The 17266-nt window shown below is 26.3% G+C and overlaps 1 protein-coding gene across 6 annotated transcripts in view; it reads left to right on the top strand.

Moving 5' to 3' along the window:
- The window catches only part of LOC108002506 (poly(rC)-binding protein 3), a 441044-nt gene that overhangs the window by 108979 nt on the left and 314799 nt on the right, over positions 1-17266 (top strand). For 2 of the 6 annotated variants that reach the window (XM_062083263.1, XM_062083262.1), the window contains exon 2: positions 10822-11049. The gene's annotated coding sequence lies outside the window, so the exon portion shown is untranslated. Of the gene's footprint in view, positions 1-10821; positions 11050-12064; positions 12356-17266 lie in introns of those variants that run through there. The other 4 variants (XM_062083268.1, XM_062083260.1, XM_062083270.1 and 1 more) reach the window with 2 other exon arrangements.

Consider the following 17266-nt stretch of genomic DNA (forward strand, 5'->3'; position numbering starts at 1 on the left):
TTTATATATCGATAGAATTGGCTTAAATGCAATATTCGTATTATTAAAATTATTCGAAATAACGATGAGAATGAGTGTTGCGAATAGATATAAATGGATCTGATTCAGATAATCTTTAAGAGAAATTTATACGAAAAAATAAGAATGATTTTGAATAGACTTAAATCTTGAATTTGTAATATTATTCTTCATCGATATAAAGCAATATGATTGTTAGCAAGATTTGATAGAATTTGAACTCAAATAGAGAACATTATTTATCCAAATTAACGATAGAATCAAGTATACCGAAAGTAGAATATCGATCAATACAATAGAAGGTCGATTATCGAAATTAGGGATGGGATTAAATGAATATTGATGAAACTGATTCAGATATAATAGAACATCAATTATCCAAAGTAATTGGAACTGGGATTTGGAAAATCGAACAGTGTGATAACTCTATAATTGTCATAATAATTCCAAAAAATAGATAGCAATGATGCAGCGTTAATTTAGGAAAAAATTTTTAATTTTGAAATTGAAAAAAAAAACGATAATTTCAAATAGATGCGAATTGTATTCTTATAGAAAACATAATTGTAATCGCCAATGTATAACCAAAAGTATTATCAATAGTATCAATTGGAATACAGATTATCCAAACAAATTCCATATTTAATTTCCTATTTTTTCCCTTATTTAAACCCATAGAATACGTTAAGAAAATTTGGCTCAAATTCAGAGTATTTCAATTTTGTATCGCACTCTAACCCATCACTAGTTTAGCAACTTTAGAATAGCGCCGTGTGTTTCTACGTGTCCTGTTGATCGTGGATTGACGATGACACATGTTAATCAATAATAAGGAGCAAAGGGTAAAGAGAAGGTGTGAGTCGAAAGTAATGGGCCAAGTCAGAGGCAACCCTTTCGCGTCATGCGAACACCAGGTTGCGTCGAGGGTGGTTCTCGAAGGCAAACGACAGGTCGATTTAGGGTTACGAACTGAGATTGAGATCGGCGAGGAAGATAGGAGCAGGAGTGAGGGTTTATGGGACTTTAGATCGATATAAGGGATTGTTTAAGTTGATGAAGTGTTGCGTAGATGTAGTTAATATTTTATGAGAATTTTGGTAATTTGTTGATAGCCAAATGATAATTTTTCGCGATAAAGTTCATTCAGATTTTTATATTATCTTTTCAATAAAATTAGAATATCCAGATTTTATTGGTTATTTTATATATATTATATAAGTTCTATATTATAAGTTTCTTTCATATGTGTATTTTATTGGATTCCTGGCTATCAATTTTTTAAAAAAATTGTTTCACTTATATGAACAAAAAACAATACTATTGTGTAATCAAATAAAAAGTTAAATTTTGGTTTAATAATAAAAATTACTTGCAGACTCCTGACTGTTAACATTCAGATCTCTTCTTAGATTACAATTTAAAAATTAATAATAGATATTACACTCGACGTGTGTTTAAATATTCTGATATCTTGCACGATATGATAAAAATATAAAAAGAAATTAGAAATGTAATTTCTCTGATGCTAAAAAATTTTATAAAAAATCAATAAGTAATGTTCATTATGAAAGAATTGAGATATTACAATGATATATATAATAATTGTCAAAAAGAAGGTGAAAAGTTATAAATTAAAATATTCAAAAAGATCGAATATTTTCGAGATCCATACGAGATCTTCGCACATCGATAATAATTATTATTTTAAATAAAGATTCTTCAGACATTTAACGTAAATTATAGCTAACCAGTTATTCGAGGGTCACCTGATCAATAACCTGATACAAATAGCTAATCTCCAGCAGTTCATAACCCAACCTTGCATCGACATGAAGAACACTCCTCGTATCTTTCATCTGATAACTCAAAAAAATCACTTCTTAACCACACCTATCTATCTCATCTGACACGCATCAAAGTCAATCTTCGTCAGAATCTTTTATCCCAACATCTATCCTCCATTGGCTTACATTGTGTAAAAAATAGATTATGTTAAATCGTCTTCGCCTTTTATCATTGCCAATCTTCTACTTCCGATTCTTATGAAAGTAGAAAAATTTTCATACATCTAAATTTTAAAATTCTGGAAGAAATTTATCTAAAGCAAAAGTCCTTTTAAGGAAAGATTTTAAGGAAAGTTTATGTACAAGATAGGATGATAATCGTGGTATAATCGAGGAAGAAAGGATTCTGCGAAAAAAGAAAAAAAGTAAGAAAAAAAGTTGTTATAACATTTTTTTTTTTTTCGTTTCTGAAAAGATTGAGCTTCTAAGCTAATAAAAAATATCCATTTAAAACATTAAAGGTTATCTTTCTCGAAAAATATTGGAAATATTGCGAAATTTTATATATGCCATCACATTGATTATTAAAGGCAATAAAATATTTTCCTCTTTCATTTTTTTCTAATACATTTAGAAGAAAATTATTATCCATAAATTATATATGGAGCAATTTCTTTTCTACTTTTATAGTAAAATTTTATTTTCACTTAAACAAGATGAAATCAATGCTCGATATTTCATTAATTTTTTTCATTTTCTTAATTAACAACTATAATGATACAAGATAGATAGAAAACTTTTTCAATAAGAAATATTCAACTTTATATTATTATAAGAAAAAATCCTTAAACAAAGTTGTATCTAAAAAAAATAAGAAATATTTAAGTATAATCAAATAAATCAAAATTATCTTCAATATAATTCATATAAGATTTACAATACTCTACACATACACAAATTTTCATTAAGATTAAGATTTTTAATTCGGATATAAAACTTTTTGAAGCAATTGTACCTTCCAAAAAAGAATTGTCATCATTCATACATAATTTATAATATTTTACATACGTTCACAAATTTTTATTCAAGTCAGAATTTTTAATTCAGATATTCAAAAACTTTAAACTGTATCTTTCAAAAAAGGGCTATTATCAGATCGTCACAGGTCACAGGTTTCTCATATTCACGTATACGATTCACATACAATTTATAACATTCTATATTATACTATATATACATATTCTACAATATAATAATATATAATATTCTACACAAATTTTCATTGATATGAAAATTTTGATCGTATACAACTTGTAATATTTTACATTTACGTTTAAAAATTTTCATTTTTCGAACCAGAATTTTTAATTCGGATGTTCGGGAAGCTTTTTGAAGCGACTGTATCTTCGAAAGAAGAGCTGTCATCAGATCGAACAGGTCACAAGTTTCTCGTGTTCACGGTGTGTTCTAGGATACATTCCAGTGGCGTGGTTCGACAATGGCTGGTAGCTGTCTGGCATGGCCTGTTGGCGGAGCATCAGCGCGAGCCACTCCACCGGCCTTAATTGCCGTAGACTCGCTGCTAATTAGTTTACATTACACTCTCCGTATCCTCTAAGTCCTGGCCGCTCGTGCCTCCTCCTCGATATTGCGAGAGGCTCTTTAATGTTGGCCATCCGTGTCTCGCATCCTCGTGCACGCTCTTCTGCGTATCATTTTCATTAAGAAGGAGTAACGAAAATCACGATTTTGAGAGGAAAAGGAGATCGAATATTTTTGGCCTTTTGGTATGAGAATTAACCATTTAAATTGGAAGAATTAATTTGAAAATTGATTTGAGTTCTGTTGGAAAGAATGTTTCTATGATGAAAATTGTAAAAATTTTTTAATCGTATCACTTCAATATCTCGATTGTTACTGGTGTGTTTCTTAAATAATTTAAGGAAAATGTAAATTATATTTCGTTGCTTGCACGTGATCTTGTTTTAAAATTACGTGGTATGTATACAAAAAAATGAAATTGATTTTTCAAGTGAAAAATTTCTAGTGAAATGTTGAATTAAATTATTAAACTGATATTATATTGTTTATTGACAGTTTATTAATTATCATTATTAATAATGAGAAATAATATAAACAGTTTGCGAATTTACACTTCATTTTCCATTATATACTTCATTGTTCTAAATGTAATTTTGATTATTTTTCATTTTTACACCCTTTGTTTCTCAGATATCGACACGATTTTTACACAATCATCATAAAGATCTTTCTTATTCAGTAATGGCGTAATTTGTAGGATTTGAGATTGAAACGTATGTGGTTGAGGTCTGGTGAGTGGATTTCATGCTCATGAGGGGACCTTATGGGATGTGATTTGTTCTACTTTAGCTTGAACTTTAGAATTGAGATTTCTTTTTGGAAGATTGGAATGTTGATGGAACGAGATATTTTATTTTCCTAAATTATTTTTCTTTGGTTATAATATAGAAAATATTTAAAAATCATTGGGTCGAAGATTATCTAATCGATGATAATTAAAATTATTTTAAATTCATGTAAAAGATTACAAGATAAATTATGCTTGAGATTACTCGAATATCTTCTAATTCGTGTAATTGAAATTGTCATAATATTTTAACGATTTAATTGAAGGTCGTGTAATCATGCTTTAACATAAAAAAAATTTTCTACTTTAAAATCATCAATCGTCATTAATTATTTAACGAAAACTGTTTTTTAATATTTCTTATTTTTAAATCATATTCATTCATTTCATAGTTTCAAAATTTTTCTACAATTGGAGTCAAGTGTAAAATAAAATAAATTAGAAGATACGAATAAGGAATAATTTGTTCTTAAATTTTATTTCTGTCATCGTAGATATTTTTCTTTTAAAAATAATTTCAATTGTTCGATTTTAAAATTATCGATCTTATTTCCTTCAACTTTTCAAAATCGATACAATTTCTACTTTAAAATATCTATAAATCGATCGCAATAATTTGAACGCGTCGAGAATCGGATAATTCTTTGATACTTATCGATTTCATCATACGGTGACTGCGCAGAGAACGTAATGCTATATTACTTATTTCTTCGGGGGATAAAGGTGAGCCAGGAATGATGAGGGCGGAGATCAGTGGTAAAAATAGCGTTAAAGGATATCAGATGAAATCAGATTATGAAAAGGAACGATTCAACAGGGGATGCATAGATTACCGTAAGAAGATATTGTTTCTACGAACGAACCTTGCAATTTAATGGATTTTGTTATACCACGATCTGCTTTTGGAGTACGAGACGAATTGCTTTAAAAGATGGAACAGAATGAAATTTTCGTCTTCTGATTAATCATTATTTAAAATTTTAATAAATTCGAAACCGTGAAATTGTTGAACAAGAAGTTGTTGAAATTATTTAATAAATCAAAATAGGAATAATTGAGGTAAGAAACTTTGTACGCGTTGCGGATATTACATCTTTGGAAACTAATACTATCTCGTGTGATTTTAACCTAGAAAATTTGTAAAAGTAAATTTAATTTTTTTGCGTAAACGTGATTACAGCTTTTAATGGACGGGAGGCAAATTACAAAGTTCAAAGGTTATGAGAGTTGACACACATTTCCGAATTGAGAATTTTAGAATTAATTCACAAGGTTCGTGCACCGTTTAATATTTTCGTGATACGGTATGATGGTGTGGATAAAATTTGTATCTTTTTTTTTTTTTTGATAACGTAAACTGTTAATTAAATATTTTTAAAGAAAATTATATCTAGATATTGGATACAAATTTTTAAAAATAATATTTTAATTTCAATATCTTTTATTTTACTATTTATTGTTTGATTATTTTTTCATAGATTTATTATTAAATTTTTTAAGATAATTCAAATATTTTTGAAATATATCGCAAAAACTTTAATCATTCATTTTTATAAATATAATTAAAAATAAAATTCAGTATCAAATTAAAAAATTTTACTTGCTTAATGCAATTATTTATTAAATAAACGAAATTACATTAATAATTTAAATATGAATTTTAAATTATTATTATTACATTTTTAAAAAAATTCCAAAAATAAAATAGAACATTTTTGAACGATTACATCTAACAGATTATTAAAATTTAAACGATTAATAATGTGCGGTTTACAAATGATGATTAATTGATAATCTTAAACGAAAAAGTTAATAAATCTCATTATTTCCTTCCAATCTCGACAGAATTAATAATTTAATATTATATTTACGTTCATGCTGTTCTATACGCGAAAATAAGTTTGTTATTGTGACAATGAATAAAGTTAATAAACCATTCGTGTCAATGCTCGCTATAGAAATATTAATCCATTCAACCCAGGATTTTTTTAATAATAAATGTAATATTAATAATAGTACGTAAAAGTGCACAAATATCAAAACAAAATTATGGAAAAATCACGTGTAAGTAACAATGGTAGGATAATTTCTTCAAGGTCATATTTTAATGAGAAGATCATCAGATATGTTTATTAATCAAACTTTATATTTTTTTTCTTTGTACAGTAAAAGAAAGTAAATCCAAAGAATTTGTAAATTAATAATCCAATTATTGGACATCAATGGATTTTTTAAAAATTAAAGAATACATAAGAAGTAATTAAGTTATTATTATACTAGACAAAACTTAAATTTTTATTTATTTATATATAATTATAATAATTATAATAATCTTTTTTCACGAAACAGTATAATTATTTTTGTTATAAAAAATAGATTAAAAAATTACAAATAGATAAATAACAATTTACAATACAAAATTCATAACATCTCTAAATGATTGAAAAATTTTCTTTTAACAATTCATTCGGGAAAAAAATAAATATAAAAAATTGTTTAATAATTAACTTCTTTTTTCAATCTTAATACAACAACAAGAAAAAGAAATTAAAGAATATTTTGAAAATATAAAATTATTCAAAATCAAAAAATATCTTCGTCGTTCAAATTGTTCAATTATTCAAATTTTCAAATATCTAAATTAAATACTCGTTAAACGGCCAATTCATCTTATTATCTTACCTCGAAAGAGTGGACAAGATACCAATTGAGTTAACATCCACAAAATGTGAACTCAGTTCAAACATTACAATTCTTCTTTCGTGGTCGAGAAAAGTTGGCAGCCGAAGTCACGAACAAGATCAGTGTGGAAGTTTTCGGTTACGAATCCGAGCATCGATATTCAGGCTCGTCGACCTAGGGAAAAGTTACGTGCCTTTTTCGACAACCAGCTCTCACCTGTTGCCAAGGAACCAAGCTTGAGTCTATCTTGTTTTCCTGACGACTTCACGTTCGTTCTTTTTTTTTTTTCTCTCTCTTCCTTTCACCCTTCATTTACTGGCTCTCTCGAGGGCACGTCTTCATTTACACCCTCTGTATTCGATGGAAGTTTGTTTGCAAGTAACATCATCGTGTGAATTAATTGTGAGGCAAAAAAAAATTATATATAAAAGAATTGTATTTGTTGAAAATTCTATTTGTTGGAACGAAATTTTTATTTAAATTACTTCGTTTTTCGTTCTTCAAATTAACGATACGATAAATAAATAATCGATTATCTTCTATGATTTAAAAAAATGAATTAAATTGGATCCAGTTATTTGAAGTGAGAGGGATAATTATATTGATAATTCTACGAATGAATATATTTGAAGAATATATTCGATTCTAGATGCTAAAAAAAAAAAATATATAAAAGTTGATATTTAATGTTATGTTGCAATTGTTGCAAATGTTATTTAATGTTGCAATTAAAATTTGGATTAAATGAAAGATGAAGTACGATGATGGTACAATGAAAGCACTTTTATTCTATCTATTTTGCTATTTAAATAGTAGAAATAATAAATTCCATCGAATGTTGAAATAAAATATTTTCATCGCATATTGAAGTCAATAAAAATTATTGATTTTCAATGAATACGATTTGAATATTGGAATTGCTTTAGTCATTGTTCTACATAACTATGCGCATAATTGAACGAAGTAAAGTGAATAAATTTATTGTAATACGATTTATGGAAATGTAGAAAGCATATGAAGAAAGCATAGAAATAATAATAATTAGCAATCTTGAAATAATATAGTGAAATTTAACAGAAAAGAAAAATTATTTTTTTAATTTATCAGTTCTAAAATATAAATTACATAAAACAATGTATCTTTTATAATAAATTTATCATTTTAAAATATGTAATTTAAATACCTTTATAATAATTTAATAATAATGAAATAATTTTCCATCTGCTGCAAAATTATTGCTTAAGGCTGAATAAAATATCATATACTTTCCTTCATAAAATTAAATTTTGGATTAAAGAACAAATAATTTATTATAAATCACATGTATTGAATGTTAATAAAATTGTTGTTAATAATAGAATGGAAAATAGAAATATTATAAATTATAAAAATTAAATATAATATACGATATTAATATATAAATATTATATATTCGAAAAAATTACACATTTTTGTAATTATTTATATGTATAAAAAAAATTCTTTCTTGATTATTTCAATATACTTATATAGTTACTTATATAGAAATTTGATAAATAAAAACTATACTATAATTTGACATATTTTGATATCTCTTTTTAATTTCTATTTATATCTTAAAATATATATATATATATATATATATATATATATATATATATATATATATATATATATATATATATATATCTAAAAATAAAATATTACGTGTACTTTATTCTATATCAACGATTTATTTTTATAATTATGAAAACGAGTGAAAATTATCGCAGTTTATTTATCTATTATAAAAAAATTGAAAAACATTGTCTAAATAATGTAATTTAAATTTCAGAAAAAAAAAGAAAAAACAATATACATCTATTCATATACCATAAAATTGAATTTCCAGTTGAAAAAAAAAATAATTTAAAATGATACTTTACAAATACTTGGAATACGATTTTAATTAGATCCATAATACCTCCTTATTCTTTCCCAAAAATATTTTGACAAATCATCAACGTTCAGTTTTTTTATCATTCAATTAAAAAAGTAAAATATTTTTCTCGTATCGACGATCGAAACGATCGAAAAATGGATTCGCAATAATATTAAAATCACCAAGTTTTGTTTCAATCAAAGTAAATATCCACTGTTCTCGAAAAATAAAATATTGGAAGAAACGTGAGATTTCATACGTTTCGCTACCGTTTCGAAAGTTTCTGCATTTTACGCTACCGGCCAACAAATATTCCCCCTTGGTTTCCCGCTGGAATAATCCGTCAAGGCTACTTTATGCTAGGCAAAAATGCAAAGTAAAGAATCTCCAGAGCACCAGAATGTTTCTCTCATAACTCTGAAAACTTCGTACCTACGGGCTGTTTGTGCATCTTGTATGCAATCACCGAGACATCTCGTGTGTCATTGAAAGAAAAGATTTATATTTTCATATATTTTTGAAATCGTTTTACATCAAAGATACGAATTTTCTCAGATTATTTTGGATATTCGTTGATTGTTAATGAAAAGTATTATTTTTTAGAGAAATTTTATTTTATTTTATCCGAGAAAAATGGGAGATTTATTGTGAAAATTTAATTTGTACGTCTGTTCGAATTTTCTAAGAGGATTTCCAATTCTTATAAAGTTTCATTCCACAGAAATCTGAATTTTTATTAAATTAAATATTTTATAGATCATTGATTAATATTAATATAAAGAGATATTTTTTCAAGAAAAAAAAATGAGAAAGATTTTTGTAAGAAAAAGAAAAAAAATTTTATTTAATGTCTAAAACAATTATGAAAATTTATTCTGTATCTTTAAATTTTATAAAATTCTGGAAAAAGATTTACAATTATAAAATTTCATTTCGTAGAAATTAAATTATTTATTTTATATTTTTAAATTAGTTCTTTAAAAAAAAGATAGCAATTTCAGCAAGAAAAAGAAAATTTTGTTTAAATTATTCGAAAAAAATATAAAATTTACTAATACATATTACATAATAATATATTAATATAATATACTAATACATATACTAATGCATATTATATATCTCTATTCATATTTTCTGATATTCAAAAAAAAATTGAAAACGAAAATATTTGTAATTCTTATAAAATTTTACTGCATAGAGATTTAAATTTTTTATAAAATCTCACACAAAGAAAATCGGAAAATTTTTATGATACTTCACTCTAAAGGTATCAAAAATTCCCACGAATCTCCCTTTCATATAGAAATGGTAGAATATTTGTGAAATTCTGTTTAAAAAAATTGCAATTTTTGTAAAGCATCGTATCAAAGAAATCTGGAACTTCAAAGAGAAAAAGAATAATTCCATCATTTCTCTGTGGAACTTAAAATATTATTTCAAAAGATACGAAATTCACACAGAAATATTATCTTAAAGAGATCTGAAATTTCTCCCTCAAATAAATTGAAATACATGAATAGAAAAGTGAATATCTATAAAAATCAAATAAAAATAATATATAATTAATATTTTCAAATATACATTATTTGAAAGTACAATGTTATAGTAAGATGAAGAAATGTTATATTATTATTATATAATATTGTTTGAATGAATAATTACAAGTAGAAATTACAATGGAATTTCATTAAATAAATTTTTGATTTAATTTAATTGAAATGTAATAACCGTTAATGATAATTATTTTCTATTTTTTATTTCTTACTCCTTAAATAAAAAGATCGAATTTTTTATATGTTATACATATTTTGCAATAATATGACTTCAATTTATCATGTAATAATGACATTAAAGTTAAAAATTGCTTATTCGAAATATCTAGTTTGTTATATATATATTTTAATGAAATACTCTTTTCAAAATAATGTTTGTATATGTCTTGTATATTAATTGAAAAAATGATAATTATAAATATTTATCATATGTATGTTATTGCACAAAGACAAAATTTCGACACCACGTTATCTTCGTGTTGTTTTCCTTTGCAGCGGAGTTTTATCTTGCTCCAGAGAGTCGAACTGTGTGCACATTGGAAGGAGGATCACGGTGTTCCTGCGAAGCGTGCGACCTCACCTGTTGCGACCTCCTCTGTTGATCTTAATCGAGATTCCACTGGCCAAAGTTCACAGGCATCATAATCTTTCCTTCCTACCTTCTCATCCTTTCGGCTGAAATTAGCGCTGGGACACACGGATATATTGGCAATCTTTTTCCAGGTAAAAACGAATCTACATTATTTTTCCATTTATGCATTACACGTTAGATCAGATGTTGCTTCTGTTATCTTCAATCGTGATTGAAAGCAAGATTTCGTATGTATGGAAGTGAATTTTTTTCGAAATTTTTTGAATTCTTGGAATTTTGAAAAAAATATGATGTATAGAAACCTGTAAATGTATTTTTTTAATGAGAGTAAAAAAAAATTTTTTATTAGTAAATGATATTAAGTAATTGTATTAAAGAATTGTACGAGTATATATGAAGTAATAATAAAATAATAACAAAGAATAATATAGTTAATAAATTGTTTAATGGATGGATTATAGAAAATTAATTTATGGTTTTTCGATAAACTTTAAAGGGATAACCAGTTGTATTTGTAGGCACTAATTTGTAACTATGATAAAATTATGCTTAAATCAATTGAATATTATTTCTTTCTTTCTTGTAATGATTCTAAATATCCTCCGACAAATGATTATAAAATGTTATATCAAAAACTAATTTTTACATAATACACAAATTTTCACTTTGTACCATAATCTATATCTATATAAAAAAACGAAATACTATTACGATCACTTTTTTTTTCGTTCATATTTCTCCTATCAAATTTTTCAATTTTCAATAACACATCGACTGCACAATACATCTAATCGGTGCACCGCAACGGGGTCGTAGCTCGCCGCGATCGATCACCCATAAAATACGTACATATTCGTATACAGGAATGGGAGATTGCACAAAAAGTCAGTAGTGAAATCGCTATCGAATTGTATCGTTTCAAAACGGTTCTCGTTTATTCCCCATTTAACACGAACAAGTTATATCCCACAAGATATTTCGAATTCCGCGCTCGTTAAAGCTACCCTCTGGCCTCGCGATATTCGAGTTTCCCTCTCGTCCTTTATCCCGCTTCCGGGATTGGCTATATCGGTCAGCGCACATGATGAGGCCGGATGCGCGTAGCAGGATGCGCATGAAGCGCGCGTGTATACGCGCTCGTGAACAGTGTCGCGTCAGCCCCCGGCCCTGCTACACCACGTACCATCATCCAGGTCCAGAACCTATACCTGTTCTTTCTCTCTCTCTCTCTCTCTTCTCTTTTACCACCGACCGACCGACCGACCTAACCCAATCGACCCATCCACCGACACCACAACCTGGCGAACTTATTCGATTGCCACGTTGTCGAGTCAAAAGTCGATCAATCAGTGTTTCACCGTCGTTGTCGTCGTCGTGGTCGTCGTAGTGGTGGTCCTCAACGTTCGATCCATCGACACGCTGGATTAACCTTCACTGGCAAGTCTATATTTATTTATTTCCTTTTGTGTACACATCTTTCTTTTACCATTTTTCAACGGTTCAACGTTATCGATCGAACGCTTGCGGTGACGCGTTTACGCGACGCATAGATCTCGCATCAGCTGCCATTGATTTCGAACCGTAGTCACGTGACTACGGTGCAACGAATCCTTAACGCAGCCACTGGTATTTCGCGACGTAGTCGAATCGGTGACAGTGCCGTGTGAAATTTACGCGTAAATTACACGAGGAATATTCGAAAGTGGTATCGAGGCTCGCTGCAATAGCGAAGTTAAGTTTTTTCTTCAGTTAAAGCGTGACCTGTTCACGTGTTATTGTCGACTTAGGTCCTTTGACAACAAATACACGTGTATACCTACTTAGTCTCGTACACGGAATGGAAATGTACGAAAATGACTGTTCTTTTAAACACATGCAATCTTAATTTTAAAAAGCTAATTAATTTCAATTTTATTTTAATTATTATTATTTATACTTACGATTATTTCTTGTCATCATTATTATTATTTCTAATTTCATTACTTTTTAACTTTTTTTTCATATTATAATAATAATCTTTGTTTAATTACTTATTCATTTTGTTTGAAAATAATTGTAAAATATTAATTTAAAAAAATATTACCTTTTTTTTATTTATTATAAGCACCATATTTATGGTTTAGCATTACAGGTTTACATTTGTAGCTTAGTATCAATTCACTTCAAATAGATTTTTCAATATTATTTAATAAATATTTATAAAAATTAGTATATTATAATTTAATATAATTAATTGGGATTTATAAATTTAAATTATAATAATCTTTAAAGAAAAATTATTTAATTAAATTATTTAATTGTCGAGTTTTTAAATTTAGTTTTTGAATAGACAATATTCAAAGATTCATTAGAAGAATTAAAGCAATAGAAAATAATAGCACATGATGTAGTTTTGGAATCTTGATTTTAATATTTTAATGCAATCTGAATATCTATGTCATTCTGAATTATCATATTGTCAAAATTTAATATTGATAGATTATTATAAGCGTTTTAATAATTTAATCAAATATTATAAATCATATAGATATTCAAATTGTTCAAATATTTTCTTTATGTAATACCACAAATTATATAATTCGAACAAATACAATAAATCTTCTATTTCTAAAACAAAGTACTAATTTCCCATTTTAAAATTAGTCAAAAATTTTCATTCTAAATTTATATATTTACTATTATATACTATTATATATGATACATTATAAAAATTCATTGTTCATACATTTTGTTTAAATTTTCACCTTAAATCTTATCTATATTACTATTTAAATTAATATTACTATCTAAATCTATATCTATTATAATATTTCAACAAAATATGCCTCTTAACATTAGAAACAATAATTAGTTCACATATTTCCTTCAAATAACGTTTCCTCTCAAACTCGATGCAAATTTTAAGATTAATCAATCCCAAAATTGTTCACAATTTTTTTGAAATAATAAATTTAATGCGCAATTTTGAAATCAATTCTTAAAAATCACTCAGAAAATTTCCATTCTAAACCGTATAGCATAATTGAAAAAAATTAATCAAGAGCGAACGAAAGATCGAGAAAGTTATTTCCAACGTTTAAACCATAAAAAGAAAGGGGAGAGAAGTTGATGGCCGTTAATTGTCACGAGGGAGGCGAAAGAGAACCGTACGATTTTCAGCGTGGAAACGGTGCGAAACGTTTAATCGAGTTGGCCCGCGTTGTTTTCCTCGTGGCGGGATTTTTCTTTTTCGACGACACTCGTAATTACAAAAGTTGCCGCGTTAACCTTTTTTCGCCTGTGCCCGCGCCGACATTTACGCAACTTTCTTCCTTTCACTAGGAAATGAAATATATCGTTGTCCCGCTCTTTAAAAACACCATGGGCCGTAATTTACAACGGAGGAAACTGCGATAAAACTTTTTTCCATGTTTTTCCACGGCCGGCCATTGGATTTGTAATTAATCTTCTCCGCCTGAGATTAATTTTGATTTATAATTCGGATGATTGATGCGTGACAAATTAATATAGAATCTTGCTATAATATTTATAATTAGGAGAGATTGGACTCGTTCGATTATTCGATTAAATAATTAAAAATAGTTAAAAATGACATAATGTAATAACAATTGAAGTATTTTAATATCTTTTTAAATACTTTTTATATTAATTAATTAGTTAAAATTGTAGAATATATTGTTATGGATATTTGGGAGAGGCTGGTGCTGGTAGGGTAATTTTTCAGTTTTTGATTTTTGATTAATTATATGGATTGTTGCGTAATAGTAAGATTATTAATTCGATGAAAAATATATCTTTTTCATATTAATAATATTATATTTTGATATTGTATTAATCTTTTTTTTATAAATAAAAAGTGTAATATAAATTTTGGTCATGTGACGATGTTAAAGATATAAATTCTATTAGCTAAATTCTATTATTATTTGATACAATTTTTATATCAAAGATAAAAAATAAAAGAATTTATCTTTCAATATAAAATTCAAATTGAATTAATAATTTTTAGGTATAAGAATTAATACTTTTTTTTATAGAAAATTCTATTCCAAGAAACGAAGTTGATCTACATAAAACATTTACGTTATTCATTCACAAAATCAATAACACCGTCAACAACATTCATCTCGTTTTTATTGTGAATAATAACATTAAGAAAATCAAGATAGCAAAATTAAGTAAGACTTTAAAATTAAATATATACGCGTATATTTTATACAATTGTACGTGTATTTAGTATGTATTCGATTGAGAAAATTGATTCTCCATAACTTGTTTTATTTTACAATTATTTACAATTTATAAACAAACGTATGTATTTTTAATTGTACACAAAGAGCAGGGTAAGATTTCGTGTTTGGAAAATAACTGTACTATCTGGTTGGCACTGTAACGAGGTCATTCTTTGTTTTCTTGATTCTGAGCAACCTCATTAATCCTGAAAAACTCTTGACTCAAAGTTTCGTCCTTGATTGAAGTGAATCTTCAGAGGTATTCCGTTACGATTTATTACGTGTTTAAGAAGTACTTGGATGATTGTGGTTACTTGCTGATGTGGCATCAATATCACTTCACAGACCATTTTGTAAAATAGTCACAATCAGGGCATAAGCTTTTCACTTTTGATTTTAAAAGTGGACCCACTACATCGAGTGTTAAGATATTGTAAATTTTTCAGGATTCTTGCTCTCTTCTTTGCTTAGATAGATATTTTACATCTCGTTGAGAAGAAATCTTATAAAATTGCTGATATATTCTCAACGAATTATTGATATCAAAATGTTATTGGAAAGTTATGACAAGTGTTTGAAATTTCTGAAATTTTCTTTGAAGATAGCAATAAGTATGATTTCTTCTTATTTTCAAAAATAATAATCCATTTTATATAGAAAGTTTTATATTTTCCAATAGTATTTTATGGTAGACAAAAATTAAGCAATAATCTTGTCAGTAATTTAATTTCTCATTTATTCTCTTTTTTTTCTTTAAGATAAATCTGATTTCTTCATCTTTCAACTGGACTATCGTTCAATCTGAATATGGAGTTTCACAGGTGGTTCATAAAAAAAAGAAAAACTTTCTTTCTTCTTTTTCTTTCTTGTATTTATTCTTTTCTTCCTGATATGAACAACTTCCTGAAACAATTCTTCTGCAGTGGATACAAGTTTTTCGGAAGTGTATTAACATTAGCATATGTTTTTCTTCCTCAGTGCTGAAGACATAGTGTTACAGTTGTTCTTTCCATCATGTTTATCGAATTCTTCGTCAACCAATATCATATTTTCAAGAATAATCTTCATACATAAAGATGTGAAAAGAAAATGTTATTGATTCGTTTTAAATAATTATGTGCATTGATATTTCAGATATTATTGTACTAATACAAAAAATACTATATAAAGTATATTTTGTATATTATATAGAACAATTTATTTTTTAAGAAGATAAAATTAACGTTCAAAGTTTCATTTTTTTTAAATATAATTTTGTAATGATGCAAAATACAGTAAATTTTAAATTGGAAAATAATAAGATCAAAACTTACAATAATTCTACTATTATTCCGTTCTAAAAAAATTCTCAGGCAAAATTGTATTTAGAATCTGATAAAATGCTGAAACTTTAAAATATTTTTTGATTTCATCCTTTCAAGATTTGTTGTTGTCAAATAAATTGCTCCATATGTTCATTATATTCTAAATTTATTATATTCTAAATCCATGCAAACTTTTATTAATTTTATATCAAGGTTTTTATATTAAATAAATTTCTTTGTAATATATGCACAAATATTTTTATGAGTCACTAAATTTTTGAATTGTTCTTTTGATAATTTTTAAATATTTAGTTTTATATAGAAAATAATAAGCTATATTAATTTATGTAATTAAAAAATTATATTGGTGTTAAAAAAGAAATTAATTTCTTATAATTTAAGAAAAAAATATTAAGTAATTTTTATAATTATTTTTATAATTATTTATTATATTAAGCAATTTTTTAAATTTAAAATTATGTTGTGTTCTTTTTTGAGTAAAATAAATCAATTATAATATTAGAACATTATTAATATTATTATTAATATAGAAAAGATATATTATCATTGAATTTGAATTTTCTATAGGGATACCTTATGAAAGAGGTTGATTAAGTCTTAAAGTAGATTTCAGAAATAACGATGCATACTTTGTATAATATTAACCCTTGACATTAAGTGCTCTATTTAACTCTGTTAAGCAAAGTAAGCATAAAAATATATCTTATATATTATATACGAGGTATATATAAAAAAAAAAATTATAAAGAATTGAAGGTGACTTTGTGAATTTATTTTAAAAATAATATAAA

The sequence above is a fragment of the Apis cerana genome, linkage group LG12, assembly GCF_029169275.1.
Source record: "Apis cerana isolate GH-2021 linkage group LG12, AcerK_1.0, whole genome shotgun sequence".
NCBI classification, from domain to species: domain Eukaryota; kingdom Metazoa; phylum Arthropoda; class Insecta; order Hymenoptera; family Apidae; genus Apis; species Apis cerana.